Genomic DNA, 16,590 nt, shown 5'->3' with positions numbered 1-16,590 from the left:
GATTATTCCTTGCGAATCCCAAAAGACAGTCGCCATAATCTTTCCGGCCGAAGGAACGGTCTTCGCCTTTTTTGGCGCAGATTCCCCCTTGGTAACCCATTGTTTAGATTGTTCTTTGGTCTCAGGCGTGTAGTGATGTATCCATGTTTCATGCACAGTGACGAAACGACGCTTAAAGTCCTGCGGATTCTTCTGGAACAGCTGCAAACCGTCCTTGCAACACTTCACACGATTTCGTTTTTGGTCAAGCGTGAGCAATCGCGGCACCCATCTTGCGGATAGCTTTGTCATGTCCAAATGTTGATGCAAAATATTATGTACCCGTTCATTCGAGATGCCCACAGCACTAGCAATCTCACGCACCTTCACTCTTCTGTCATCCATCACCATATCATGGATTTTATCAATGATTTCTGGAGTAGTAACCTCAACAGGGCGTCCAGAACGTTCAGCGTCACTTGTGCCCATATGGCCACTCCGAAAATTTTGAAACCCTTTATAAACTGTTCTAATCGAAGGTGCAGAGTCACCATAATGTTTATCAAGTTTCTTCTCTTTAGTCTCCTGAGGCGTTTTGCCTTTCATAAAGTAGTGTTCAACACACGAAATTCTTTTTCGTCCATTTTTTGAAAATCACTCGACTTCCTCGATTCAAACGAATGCCAAACACAAAGAAATAGACCGATCTGGCTGAAACTTGGTGTGTGTTCTTCCAAGAGATGCTACTAACTAAACATAACCTCGATACGCGCCAGTAGTGCTATCTCTCTGACTTTGCACGGACTTTTCAAACGACCCTCGTATCTTTTCCACCTATTTCGTATTTATAAATCGCTTACGATTGGTTAAGGTTGGCAATGGAAATGAAGAAGGTTAGTCTGTGAACTGCGTCAGAGTGAATTTGAAATTTAAGAATTATTTGAAACAATCCCAATAACAGAAAGATTTGTGCTTTAAATTTTTTTTCTCTGCTGTAGCTTACAACTCCGTTTTACGTAGTAAAACAGTTTATAAATGCGAAAAATGATAAGAAATAGTTCGGAAAAAATGTACGAACTTTACGATAATTAGAGAAGAATTAACTTAACTTAAAATAAATAGAATACCACAATCTTTTTTTGTTCTTCAAATCTGAACAAACAATAAAATAATTATTCTTTTAACACGAGCAAATGTTTTGTGCGTTTGAAACAGGCCATAGCATGGTTTTATTTATTTTATTTTAGAGTTTACATTTCTGTCTGTTTTTAATGAAAATATGTTTGGAATTCATGGCGAGAATGGTTGGGAAATTCACGTTATTTTGTACTTTTTTCTGTTATCTTTCTTCTGCATACTTTTCTTCCCAAAAAATATATTTAATAAACAGTTAGTTATAAAAAAAATTAATTGCTACAAACTAAATTGGGTTTCCCATAAACTAAATTTTATTAAAGCTACCCAGACCATTATTCTCACAAACTTTGTTTCCACCATTAATTTCGATATCAAGGCTAAGGAGAATCGCCGCCACCATCGATCATGCAGGATTGACAATCGTAAAAATCGATCTCTGGGGGAATTTGTTTTGTGCTTCACTTAATTCCGAAAATGAGTTGTCATGGTCAAATATAATCTGACAAATAATAGAGGATCTTACTAGCTTGATTGTTCTTTTTCTAAAAAAATTAAATTTTCGATAAGTACACTGAAATAGTGCAATAGAACCCACTGACGGCCAATTTATTCAAATCAATCCCAAATCCTACAGTACTAATCCCATCCCATTAGGACCAATCTTGTTAGAACCAATTGAATCTTTAAAAAATGTTCAACTTATTATAATAATTGCCAAAAAAAAAGATATCCTTCACTGAAGTTTTATTAATTATAATTAATTTTTGTACAATTAACTAATGAACTGATTGGATTGTTGCAAGTCATTATTTAGCAGCCAGTTTTTATATACTTTCTCGAATAATCTACGAAAAACATGAAGAAATTTTAGAGATGTTGTTTCTTTGTTCACCCCAAACCGTCCTCTATTTAAATATCTACCCATAAGGCCATCAATCAACTAAAGCGCTAGAAGTTATATTAAGAGTATTCCTTGCACTCTAATCCCCAAAATCAGTTTTACCAAGTAAAGAAGAGAAAACAGAGTAGTAAATGAAAAAAAATTTGTCGCTCGTTAAAATCAATGAACGTCAATTTTGATTTTTTGTTTTCCTCGAGTAGTAGATTGAAATATTCGTTTTTATAATAGCATTTCTTAAAATAGTGTTATTATTGCTGTATAAATTGACTTGCTATTTTACTACTTTATGGTCTATCAATTAAATAGGAGATATTAGATTATTTCCTCTATTTTTCTAGCTAGTACAGGGTACACTACGCTCTGAATCGATTACCGCCACTTAGAATGGAATATACGATTCATTAGACACAAGATCTTGGGTCACCATCATCTACTTTACTAGGAATAGTAAAAGAAAAAAAAGAAGTTAAAAGAACCTACTGCCGCGACAAATATAGAGAACAGGTTTACGAAGCCTAGGGTTCGTCGACGAAGTGTATGAAGTTCGTTGGCCAGGGATAGAGGGGATGCTGGCTCCCTCTTTACAGAAGTGTGAGTATTGATCTGTTGGAGATCACAGTACCCTCTCATTGCCGCTTCGTATTTACAGATAGGCATTTTTGGTAAAATGTTTTTTTTTTTTGCTTTTAATCTTATTTAATTTGGAGCTAATGTGATCTTTTCCTTTTGTTTTTTTATTTTAAGAATAGAAATATATATTAAAGTGAGAAAATATTGATAATAAAAGCTGTTCGACATAGAATTTTGTTTCTAGTATAATTGAAGAGCTTGGTACAAAAAGGAGTTATCTACAGTTTTTTAAAATTTTTAGTAGGGACAAAAAACTAAAATATACTTTAAGATGTATTCCTTATGTTGTGTCTGCTGTAAGGATTAGTTAATATATTGTGATGGGGTCATTTGGGGCTCAATTTAAACTTTCTAGGGCATTTTTTAAGCTTGCTATAAGCAAATGTTATTTTGCAGCTAACTCTTTTTTGCACCAAAATCATAATTTTCAGTAAAACTTGAGTAAATATTAAGTACTATAGTCAACAGATTTCTTGTTTTTGAGCTTTTAAGTGGTATTTTGTGTCTTGTCGAAGCGAATGTTAGGATATATTATTATGACTGTCAAAAAGAAAAATAATAATATCTACCTAATATAAACATTAAATAAACCTAATAACAAAAATTTTTGTTTGATTGATTGCGTCATCTTTTCTGTTTGGAGCAAAAGAAAGTTATCTGCAGTAGAAAACTCATTTTTGCTCCAAATCTAACCTAGGTTAGAGAATAAGTAATAATAAACGAGTCTGCATGAAGACTCGTTTATGCACCAAAAGATGTAGAATTGAACATACAATAGGGGGGCGCCACTAAACACATTTTCTGAAAAAAAATGTAGATAACTACTTTTTGCACCAAGCTCTTCAATAACAGTTAGGGTACAACAAAAGTACTGAACTTTGTTCTCTAAATCTTCAATTGTTCATTGTGCTGAATATATATTTTTTAAATGTTTCCTAGTAAGAAGTATCCATTTCTATTCTGAGACTGTCTGAAAAGAAGGAACTGATCGACGACGTAAATGAATCCTATAAAATAAAGCAAAAAATTCACAATTAAAAAGAACAGAACAATGTGCCCAATATACGCGTCTTATTAATTTGCAACTAACACTTGTCCACTATTCTGCCTAACAGAACTTGTTAATACATTTCTTGCGAGGGATTGTTGGTCAAGTGGTTGAGAGGAGTGGCTTTGTAAGTAGAAGATCCCAGGTTCAAATCCCGCATCGTATTATTTGTTTTAAAAAAAAGACACCTAATTAGGTTTTGCAAGTTAAGCCCGCCAAAAAAAAAATTAAACAATTACTCGTACTTCACTTACAGTTCACTCAGCCCAATAAATCAAAATGTCTATCACTTAACGATGAATGTCATTGCTGTTATTGCTCAAAAACATGCAACGTGGGGAATCTCCCACCTTTAAATGGGTTTTTTTCAAGATTTTCGTGGAAATGGTCTTAACAATTATAATCCCAAATTTTGACAATGACTGTAACATTATTTTAAACCACTTTCGTATAATTTATTTCCTTTTTTGTTCTGATTTTTTCTTATTACAAGTCACCAAGAAAGTGGTAGACTTCGTCCAGAGATGGCATCCCTTTGATCCCTAACATTATTAGCTCTACTTGTGTTTACCAGCAAAATTTCAAGTGAACTAGGGGATTTAAAGTGGTTTCGAAAAGCCACTGGATTAGATCTAGCCAATCTTCTTTACTTATCACCCGAAGAGAAAGATATTATTAGAACCAAGAGATAGGCTAGTGGTAACTATGAGTGAATTAGTACTTAACAGTCAAGAGACGAATACGAGTACCACTCTCTAGTACGCCAAAATCCAACGTTTTGTCTGAAAACTATCCGTCTTCGTTTAATCGAAAATAAGTTAAGAAAAGTTGACCAAAAAAGGGAGTAAAATGATGCTAAATTGACTCTTATGAGGACTCATTACTCTTGCACTCCCACCCTAAACACAAACTTTGTCCTCCTCCACGTATTAGAAATAATTCAAAAATTTTCAAACTAACTTAACAATATTTTGAATTAAAAGCTTATATTTAGAATTTCCCAAAAATAACAAAAACGTCTTAAAACATTTTGATTCCCCTCTATCTCCTTCTTTATGAAAATGGAATATGCCATAATTAATGAAATTCAATTTACCTAAATATGGCGCTTCGCAGGTATCTTCATTAAATTCTAAGCGCATTACTAATGAAAACAGTTAATATGGCTAACATATTTACTTTCAAGAGTTATTTTGAGAAGATTAGTTTCAATTATTTCTTGTAATTATCACGAATATGAAAATCAAATTAATTCGTTCATAGGTTGTTTTTTAGTGTATTGATCGTAATGGTTTTGATAGAGTTATCGATTAAAGAATTTGGTGTTACATACACATACTGATAAGCATATACGATAGTACAGTACTCAAACTCACTTATATATGGCCGAACTAAATGAGTACGAATAATCGATTACATTTCATGGAATAGTACACTTATTGTAAAAAGATTTATTCTCTGAAATAATGTGGGTATCACTCTTCAAAAAAATAATATTTTTTTAATGCCTGGCAATATCTAAAATACGTTTTAGTCGGTGGACATTTCTCGTTTTCTAAATTTGTATTTTAAATACGAATATATAGGCTTCGTTACCGTAAATTATTAAACTAAGGATTCAAGATTGGTGAGGAATCGGTCTAATAAAAATACAACTCGTCTTTTTGCCAACGCTTCGACAAATATATTGTCTTCTTCAGGGCCTGGATATTACAAATACACAAATATAAACAATTTAGAGATTCAATAACACAGAAAATTACCAAAATTCCCGTGTAAGCTATATCTGTACATATACGTATACCTGTTCTCCAGTTCTGGCTCTTAGTTTCTGTAACTCAACCAACCCGCATAGCCACGTGTAAGTTTTTAATAATTATAAAGAATTTATTGTATTTTATTTTTATATTACCGTTTTTTTTTACTGTTTTTCTGTGTTACTGATTCTCTAAATTGTTTGTATTTGTGTATTTGTAATATCCAGGCCCTGAAGAGGACAATACGAGGGGGTACCCAAAAATAACCGGAATAGCGTTGCCGCGCATGGAGCTTATGTAGTACGCATTTCTGCCGCTAGACGTGTATAGCGCAATTCCTTGCCAGTTCAGTCCTGCCTGTGTTGTCTGCCTGGCTTGTTCTGTTCATCTGCAGTGATTGTTTTTACCAGCGCTGTTTTGTTCTTTTTTCGTTTTTTATGATGGCAAGTTTAAGTGAACAACGTGCAGCTCTGAAATTTTGTTTTCTACTCGGCAAAAATGCTGCTGAAAGTGTTTTAATGTTGAAAACAGCTTACAAAGATGACGCTATGGGAAAAACTCAAGTATACGAGTGGTTTACTCGGTTTAAAAATGGCGACATGTCGATTGATGACAAACCTCGTTCTGGACGTCCATCAACTGCCCGAATCGACGAAAATGTTGAAAAAATTCGAGAGCTGGTGTTCACAGACCGTCGACAGACAATTGATCAACTGTCAGAGAGTAGTAGGTTATCTTGGAGCTCGGTTCAGCGAATTTTAACGGAAGATTTGGGGATGAAAAGGGTTGCTGCCAAGTTTGTTCCTCGAGTTCTGACTGACAATCAAAAAGAACATCGAGTTGAAACATGTCGTGCTTTGAAACAACAGCTTGAAACTGATCCAGACTTTCTGTCAAAGGTCATTACTGGTGATGAGTCATGGTGCTATGGTTATGACCCAGAAACAAAGCAACAGTCGAGCCAATGGAAGACGTCATCTTCACCCCGACCAAAAAAATGTCGTCAAGTCAAGTCAAACATCAAAACAATGCTGATTTGCTTTTTTGATGCCAAAGGCGTAGTCCATTCAGAGTTTGCCCCCCAGGTCAGACCGTCAATCAAACCTTGTATTTGGAAGTTTTGAAAAGATTGCGCAATAGTGTTCGCCAAAAAAGACCCGATTTGTGGCAAACAGGAGACTGGTTCTTCCACCACGACAATGCACCTGCACACACAGCCATCTCTGTTACACAGTTTTTGGCTAAAAATGGCATGGTTCCGCTGCCCCACGCACCTTACTCGCCTGACCTGGCTCCGTGCGACTTTTTCTTATTTCCACGCATGAAAAAGGGCATGAAAGGTCACCGATTTGACAACATTGAAGAGGTCAAGAAAAAAACGAAGAAGGAGCTGTCAGCCATTTCTAAAGATGACTACAAAAAATGTTTCGAACAGTGGAAGCACCGGTGGGACAAATGTATTAGTTGTAATGGAGAGTATTTTGAAGGGGATAAGGTTGTTCTGTAAAAAATTTGTAAATAAATAGCTTTTAAAAAATAATTCCGGTTTTTTTTTGGTACCCCCTCGTATATTTGACGAAACGTTGGCAAAAAGACGAATTGTATTTTTATTTGATAGATTTCTCGCCAATCTTGAATCCTTAGTTTGTATTTTAACTTATTTATTTTATTATTAAATTTATTTAAAAGACAATTAATGTTGCGAACAAATTGTCGCAAATGATTTTTTTTTTATACAGCAAAATAATTAAGATATTTTTGTAATTCTGACGTAACAGTTACTAGTCGCTTAGTTTCATGGTAAAAAAAAAATACTTTTAATAATTTAAGGGAATAATCGATATTAAGTATCGATTCCTTGTTTAACCATTTTTTTTGGAGGGAGTAGGAATAATGGCAATTATGCAGAATTTTCTTAATTGATTTTTCACTGAAAATATCTATTTATAAAAAAGGTTCGTGTGTAAGTTTTTTGTTTTTACAAAAAATCTTAAAATTTAAATTTAGAATTGTTTTTCTTCAAGGGCGCCACAATTTTAATTATCAAATAACTCTAAAATTATTTAAAAATTTTTTTTTTAAGGAATTGAATGGAGATATCTATCTATTGTCTATTTATAATATTTAAGGCGTAAATTTAAAGTTTAAAATTCAAATTTAGAATAAAATTGTGTACTTTTATAGTACTTTGGGTATTTCAATAAAAGAAATTAGGGCACCCGATATATTTCCTATTGTAACGTTCGAATCCTTTGACGGTAGAACTTTTTCAGACATACAGTCGACTCTCGATAATTCGAACCTCGATAATTCAAACTCTACAGCTGCTAACTGCGGTAAATCGAAAAAATTCAGTGTATTTAGATACGCTCGATAATTCGAAATCCTTTTCCCTTAACAACAGGGGGAGAGAAGGCTCTATAATTCGAACGAGGCCGCTTCCGCTCCTTATAATTCGAATTTTCCCTAGTAATGTTTATTTCTCATTTTCCGCTTATTGTTCATTTCCTGCGTAATGTTTCCCTACTTCAGCCCAGTTTAACTTTCCAATTCTCTTTCTTAGTTTGTCACGATGGGGAAGTACGTCTCCCTTACTGTGTCCGATAAAAAAAAAAATTATCGCAGCCGTGAAAAGTGGTTCGAAAAAAGAAAGATATCGCCAAAACTTTCAATATTCCACCATCAACGCTTTCTACTAAGTCAAGCCACATTGAAACAAAAAACTGTTCTTCATTTTTTTAATTAGGTACATAGGGTAAAGGGACCAGTAATTGACTGGGCACCAGTAATTGACATACCAGAAATAAACTGGTATTATAAGGGATATGAGCCGTTTTTAGTGGTGATTCTTTCAATTTCGTTATTGAGAAGCCTTTGGGCAGCAGTTCCAGAAAAATATTAATTATTGGAAGGTTCCTTGGTATCAGTGGAAGGTTATTTGTGTTAAAAGTTCAAAATCAAGGAAAAAACAAGCCGTTGCTAAGGAGGATTGATAAGAAAATAATTTTTCTTTTTTCTTATTTTTCGTTTATTTGTTCATATATTCGTGTGGTTATCAATGTTCTGTTATAATTAGTATTACTTGTAGATTTCATTTATGTAGTTTTTTTTTTAATTATAAGAAACATTGAGGATTAAAATGGGGCTGTCAATCACTGGTCCTTGAAACGGCAATCTGCCCAGTAATTGACATGTATGTCAATCACTGGTCCTACAGCTTTTTTGTTTGAGACCAGTGATTGACTTCCTGGGAAAATGATAAGATAGGTTGATAAATTTTATTATAATTAAAAATTCAATACATTGTAAAATAAAATCATTGATAAAAAATATCGGCAACATAAAATAAATAGTAAAACTTCCAACAAAATATATTTAAATTAATGAATTAGCAAATGTACGCCTTATTTCAAGAGGGCATGCAGAATGATTATTCTGTAGAGAACAACAATGTATGAACAACAAACTGGAATAGTCGTGATCGCCGAACAGCTTCCGAGGCCTACGTGACTAATAAAAACGACGCCCACGTAACGGAGTTGGAAAATCTCTCATTTTCCCTCAGTTTTGGGTCCTAGCCACATGACAAAGAAGAAAGGGAGGAAATGGCTAAACCATAGAATTCCATGAAAGAAAACGGCCAGAGGAAAAATGAAGCTCCCTCAAGAGAAGTACCAGGTGCGAAATCAAACATACGTGGAGAGTTGGTGACTTTGTGATGTTTGTGATGTTACCGGTAGTACAGTTGTGTAAGGGTTGATCGTCAAAAGCTGCATAAAAAAGGGTAAAGTTGAGAAAATATTAGATTATTTAGGTTTGCCTATTTAAAAACTGATTGTAATTAATTATGAATAAGACTAATTTTTGTTATAAATCCAATTGAAAAAGTGATTTAGGAGATTTAAGTGATTTATTTAGATTTAAAAGTGATTTTGAATGCATACCTTATGTCGTTTCATGAATATATTTGTATGTCAATTACTGGTCCCACTCCATGTCAAACACTGGTTCCACCGAAAATTCGGTATGTCAATTACTGGGTCATTGACATACTTACAAAAAAAATCATTTTTGGTTGACATAAAGATCGAATTTACTGCTTTTAAAATATTAATAAAATAAAATACATCCTACTGGAGCGGTACAATTTTACAACCTACACCTGGAGCCAAAATAACGGAAGTTATTCTATCTTAAACTCGAATTTTTTCTTAAGCAGTCAATTACTGGTCCCTTCACCCTATGTATATTATTATTTATTGAGCTGAATTTATTATCATCCTATTGTAACAGTAATAAATTGACCGTTAACATTTCGAAAACAAATTTCACAAGGGTAAAGGTAAACAGGATAGAAGTTTCTTTTATGAGGGATCCAAAATAGACTTAGTGACAAGTTTTTCCTATTTGGGAGTTTCATTTAATCGTACAGGCCTGTTTTCTTCACATCTGAATGCCATCTCTTCTAAGGCTGGCTTAGCTCAAGGTACGGTTATTGAAGTGTTAAGAAGAGCTAAATCCTCATCTTGGGATTCTGTGATTACGCTGAATAATACTTTGGTCCAGTCAACAATCCTTTATTCTGTACAAGTATGGGGTATACGATATGCTAATGACTTGGAGCGAATTCACTTCCAGTTTTTTAAACGTTTGTTTCACCTTAATAGGTCTGTCCCTTTTTTTCTACTTCGTTTGGAATTTGGTCTTGTCCATATTAAGTTAAAAATTCTCAAATTAACTCTTAAATGGTTAGTAAAGGTTATTGAAATGGAGGATCATAGGCTTCCCAAAATATGTCTGTTGAAATTAAGAGATTAACGAGGGGGTACCCAAAAATAACCGGAATTGCGTTGCCGCGCATGGAGCTTATGTAGTACGCATTTCTGCCGCTAGACGTGTATAGCGCAATTCCTTGCCAGTTCAGTCCTGCCTGTGTTGTCTGCCTGGCGTGTTCTGTTCATCTGCAGTGATTGTTTTTACCAGCGCTGTTTTGTTCTTTTTTCGTTTTTTATGATGGCAAGTTTAAGTGAACAACGTGCAGCTCTGAAATTTTGTTTTCTACTCGGCAAAAATGCTGATGAAAGTGTTTTAATGTTGAAAACAGCTTACAAAGATGACGCTATGGGAAAAACTCAAGTATACGAGTGGTTTACTCGGTTTAAAAATGGCGACATGTCGATTGATGACAAACCTCGTTCTGGACGTCCATCAACTGCCCGAATCGACGAAAATGTTGAAAAAATTCGAGAGCTGGTGTTCACAGACCGTCGACAGACAATTGATCAACTGTCAGAGAGTAGTAGGTTATCTTGGAGCTCGGTTCAGCGAATTTTAACGGAAGATTTGGGGATGAAAAGGGTTGCTGCCAAGTTTGTTCCTCGAGTTCTGATTGACAATCAAAAAGAACATCGAGTTGAAACATGTCGTGCTTTGAAACAACAGCTTGAAACTGATCCAGACTTTCTGTCAAAGGTCATTACTGGTGATGAGTCATGGTGCTATGGTTATGACCCAGAAACAAAGCAACAGTCGAGCCAATGGAAGACGTCATCTTCACCCCGACCAAAAAAATGTCGTCAAGTCAAGTCAAACATCAAAACAATGCTGATTTGCTTTTTTGATGCCAAAGGCGTAGTCCATTCAGAGTTTGCCCCCCAGGTCAGACCGTCAATCAAACCTTGTATTTGGAAGTTTTGAAAAGATTGCGCAATAGTGTTCGCCAAAAAAGACCCGATTTGTGGCAAACAGGAGACTGGTTCTTCCACCACGACAATGCACCTGCACACACAGCCATCTCTGTTACACAGTTTTTGGCTAAAAATGGCATGGTTCCGCTGCCCCACGCACCTTACTCGCCTGACCTGGCTCCGTGCGACTTTTTCTTATTTCCACGCATGAAAAAGGGCATGAAAGGTCACCGATTTGACAACATTGAAGAGGTCAAGAAAAAAACGAAGAAGGAGCTGTCAGCCATTTCTAAAGATGACTACAAAAAATGTTTCGAACAGTGGAAGCACCGGTGGGACAAATGTATTAGTTGTAATGGAGAGTATTTTGAAGGGGATAAGGTTGTTCTGTAAAAAATTTGTAAATAAATAGCTTTTAAAAAATAATTCCGGTTTTTTTTTGGTACCCCCTCGTATATTTCGAAAACAAATTGAATAATAAAGCCATAAATGAGAAATACAATTGGTTTGCTCAACTGGCTAATATGGTTGATGAAATTGGAATGGTTGCTATTTTAAACCTGGAAACATCCAAGGAATTAGTAAATAATATTTCTTATGTTTTGAATAATTATCAGTGTTATCTAAGAAGCACGGACTTAAATCAATTGTTTACTTATAACTACAATCTACAATTACTTAGATTTTTTTGAAACTGATTGTTATGTTCAAAGTTATTTAACTTCTGATTTAAAATTTTTATTTAAACGCTTTATTGCATAGTTTAGATTATCTGGGAAATACATATCTAAATTTACCGATCAAAGCACCTCATTAATTTTAAAGCATTTTGAAGAATGCGTGTATTGTAAGAATAACGAACTAATGGACTGTTTTCATTTTTACGTTAAATGTCCCCTTTTTGCCTCACAAAGAACACATTTTGTGCCCGAGTTGGTAAATGTAAATTCATCTTTTTTATTTGTTACCACAATGAAATCACTCTTAAACAGTAAGCCTGGCAATTTATTTTTATTTACAATTCATTCATTAAAATTTAGAAATTTTCTATTTAATTGATAACCACAGTATTAATGAACTTTATCTAATCTAAATAAATATTATTTAAAAATATATAATTTATAGTTTTTTAAGATATAATTATTATTTCTTTTTACTTTATTTTCTATTGTTAACAGGGTAGTTAATTTAATTTTTGTTTATGAGAATTGTTTTTAGTTATTTCTAATTTTGTTCCATAATTTTGAACTTTCGTAGGTATGTTTGCAAACGTAAATATGGGTCAATCCCACTGTTATATACAGAATTGTATCGGAACAGTGTTTAATAAATAAATTAATAAATAAAATTATTATTTATTGAAATGTTAATACATATGTAATTTTTTGTTCTTTTTTGTCGTTTTCATTATTTTTACTTTTTTACTTGAGGCTGTATATGTCTAAAACTTAGGTAAGCTCATACGTATTTTCAATATACGTATGTACATACACATATACATAATAAAAACTCTTAATAATTCGAATTTTTTCCCCTTCTTGATAATTCCAAGTTCTTGATAATTCGAAGTCTCGATAATTCGAATTTTTCTTGTAGTCCCTTGGATTTCGATTTATCGAGAGTCGACTGTATATGCAATTAAATCGTTCTTTTTATATTTATTTAAAAAGTAGAAATAAAAAAAAACTTTATTCGTCGCATTCTCTCCTCTAGATCCACCAAAGGCATCCATTATCCAAATCACTGAATAAACAATTTTCCGCTCTAATTCGTTTTTTGGAGTTTGTACATGGGAAAGTGTCTGCCCATATACTTCGTTTTTTTTTTTTTAATTTTATTTTAAAGTTTACAAATCAAAGGCTTTTACAATATTACAACGTGTGTGTGTGTGAAACGATTGATTGTGTGATTTCGAGTGGAAAACTTATTTTAAAAAAGTAAAAGCTAAAGAAATTAAAAAAAAAATTATTTTTAGTTTTTGCAAGCTTTCTTTTTCAATTGTGTCCAATATTATTAATTCTGTAATACCAAAAAAAACGATATTACCTATTTTTGACTTTAAATACGTATATTGTATTTGTTTAAAGGCAGATTAATTACTTTTGAAATTTTTTTTATTACAAATGAAACATTTCTTGCTGTTTTAACTAAGAATTTAATTCAAGTGAACTACATGAAATTTGTTAATAATTAGCTAGCAAGAACATTTGTAGCCGACTTAGTAATAATGAAGGATTATATGAGGACAGATCGCTATACTCCAATAACAACAACGTGGAACAATTAGGTTGCTGAACTCGAAAAAAGGATCATGCAAGGGTCTAATAAAAGAGTAAACCCATGGGTAGAAAGTAGAACAATGAAAGGGACAAGAAAACCTCTAGAAAAGGTAAAACTATTTATGGGTATTTAACAGTTTGGGCGATAAAAATGAACTGGATGCCAATGGCAGCTTCATTAAAAAACTGTATTCCAAACTATTCATAGAAAAATTAATCAGCAAGAGAGATAGGTATAAGAAAAACAAAAAATAGCTGTAATCAAGTGATGGAAATGAGATTTTCCCGAAGAATAGAATGGTAAATCAATAAAGGACCACGTTAGGAACACCACCATATATTTAAGAAAGCACTATGCGAACCCAATGGCGGAACAAATTATGCGAACTTCGCTACGATTTTTTGGACCCAAGCTAGTAAAAAGAGGGTGCAAAAAAAGAAGGTTCCAAGATGAAGGAGAAGAATAACCTGGTTAATGTTTTAGAAAGGGAAAATAAGACTCAGAAGAATTAAAAGAAGTTAATTCTCAAATTAATTTCAAAGTTACTGAATCTCACCAGTGCATATAACTTTAAAAATGCTGCAATGTTCTTGAATGTTAAGTAAAGTCTGTGAAGTAAGTTCTTAGACTTCTTTGGTACTTTATTACAAGAAAGAAGCGTCTATTGATGCATTTTGAAAGCTAAATAAAGGATCCAGTCCTTGCAATCTAAAATTCTTCGCTCTATAGTAAACGCTTACTTTCTACGTCACCAATCAAACCATTCACATAGACTTGAACATTCCATCTTAACATTCAAACACATCACAATCCACTTGTTCAACATCTATCTTCCAGAACATTTCCCAGACAACACTTCCAGACGTCTTAAAAGACAGAGGCCTCGCGATCTCCACTCTGATGAAGAGAGTCAGTAGAATGTAGAATGTTTTTTGGAGTGTTACCGCTGGGTAACTTCTCCACTCTGATATGTGTGAATGTTATTTATTGTTATCATTGTTGCTTATAACGCCAAATGCGTTGATTGTAACTAAATAAAAGATTTTTAAATCAATTGATATCTAGAGAAATGCTATTATTAAACGATTGCTAGCAACGTATTATTGATTCGCGTCCATGAAAGACCTGAATTTAGACTGCTTTATTATTTAATACATAGGGCGGCAGCAATCGCTGCCCTAATGCAAACCCCTGAAGCACTAAATTTCAATTAGGTATATATGTATATTTATAACGGTAAATGCAAACAAATATATTATAAATATATTCTCAAAATTTATTAAGGTTTTTGAAATGAGTCTTAATATAACATGAGGAATATGAGGAATTACTAGAGCAAAAAGTCGAATTTGAAGAATACATTGCAGTTCATTCTGAAAATATAATAACGGCAAAATTGGGGCAATGCCTTATAAATAGTTTTGTCTCTTATAAAGAAGTGTTCGTTTTTGCTTAAGTGTACTCGTAGAGAGTTTGTGTCAAAATCGCTGATTATATTTTTCAGTATTTACAATTCAACTCTAATTCCAAAATATCGGAATAACAAGTACTACAATATCAAGCCTTGTTAAAAATAACTCGACTGGAGAATGTTCATCAACACAAAAACTTCATCTAGAATAATACACTGGACTGAAACGAGTCATTCCTACTGAATAACAGCAACAAACTGCTGAAATAATTCTATAATGTACAAAAACCCTCATTAGGCCTCTTTTGACAAACGCCTCTGCCCAGATTGGGGTTTACACAACGACGAAAAGACTACAGAATTTTCTAAATAAAGTGCTAAGAAATGCACTGTGAATACCCCTCAAAGTTTACTAGGAGCATACAAATAAAATATAGAAGAGGTTTGTGTAAAGGCGGGTGGACAATAACCAATTAGGGGAGCCACTTCTGCCGCCATTTTGATGGACAACCATGAAAATTGGAAAAGTTTTTTTATTCAGAGTTTTGATTTGTTTCGCATAATTTATTGGCTAAGTTTCATCAAGAGCATGTTGAATGCTTTCTTTACTTTTTCCTCTTTTTTGAACCTTCCCAAAAAAGGCGCTGGTTCCTAAGAATGGAAAGTTTTTTAAATAAAACCCCAAAGAAACAATTGCTCATTACTCTTTTCTGGCTCAGAAGAATAGCAAGGCAAAGTCAGCAACGTCAGAAGGTAATAACTAAATATCCTGACAAGACGAAGAGGAACTTGTGGAGGAAAGAGAGGACGGGACAAAACGCCTGGCCCCCAAATATCCCATCATCTTAATTTAATTGTCTAACAAAGCCCACCACCCTCTGTAGGTCTAAAGAAGATGGCGCTATAATCTATTTATGAAATGGGTTAATTTACGGTAACAATGTCAAAACGTTACACTTCCTTGAAATTAACCGACCTCCTCTACAGGCAGAGACATCTTGTAGCTAAATTTTCAACTAATTCTATGCAATTTTTTTTAAAAAAGAGTTTTTGTTAAATTACTATACACACATACATAAAACAAAGATTCTATTAAAATAAATTTAGTAAAAAATGTAAGGCAGATAAATAAAAATGCTTGGTTATTAGTTTATGCTCTCTGCCGCCACAATTTCAAGCACCACATTGTGCTGCAGTCTAGCGTTCAACGCCTTAGATAATACCTCTAATTGTAATCGTTTCCCCTCTATTACTTCGTAAAATGACCATCTTCACAATTATCTTATTTTTTTGGCGCTTTTATTTTGATAAAGTGGTTTATGAGTTTACTCTACGAAATAATAAGGTTTTATTCGAAATTAGTGAACTAGAAAGTTCACTGAATAGATTTTTATAGGACGAAAAATTAAATGCCAGTTTTCAGTCGTGATACATTTATTCTGCCGAACTTTCGACTTAGGGACTAGATCATCTTCAGGGCTAGTTTACGAAGTAATGTTTTTACATTACAGGGTTGGTGTGTCCTTCTGTCTTGTCTGTTTATGGACTGAGTGTGACGAAAGCTCGGCAGAATAAATGTATCACTGACTGAAATGGCAATTATTTTTTCATCCCATTGAAACTATGAATCAGTCACCAAAAATAATGAACAGCAAATGAATAGACTTTTCTTCTTTTAATTTTAATTTTCCCGTATATGGATGCGCAAAATCAGAAATCGAAATTAAACGACTAAGTAAAGTAAAAGTAAAGTAATCTCC

The 16,590-nt window shown here is 33.7% G+C and overlaps 2 protein-coding genes across 4 annotated transcripts in view; one reads left to right on the top strand and one right to left on the bottom strand.

The window, feature by feature from the left end:
• The window catches only part of msi (RNA-binding protein musashi), a 631,163-nt gene that overhangs the window by 19,407 nt on the left and 595,166 nt on the right, over window positions 1-16,590 (bottom strand). The window lies entirely within an intron of this gene.
• The window catches only part of LOC141460544 (uncharacterized), a 147,073-nt gene that overhangs the window by 48,026 nt on the left and 82,457 nt on the right, over window positions 1-16,590 (top strand). The window lies entirely within an intron of this gene.

The sequence above is a fragment of the Rhodnius prolixus genome, unplaced genomic scaffold, assembly GCF_049639745.1.
Source record: "Rhodnius prolixus isolate KJV_2025 unplaced genomic scaffold, Rpr scaffold_6, whole genome shotgun sequence".
NCBI classification, from domain to species: domain Eukaryota; kingdom Metazoa; phylum Arthropoda; class Insecta; order Hemiptera; family Reduviidae; genus Rhodnius; species Rhodnius prolixus.
The sequence above is the reverse complement of the archived record's forward strand: the minus strand, read 5'-3'. Positions and strand labels throughout refer to the sequence as shown.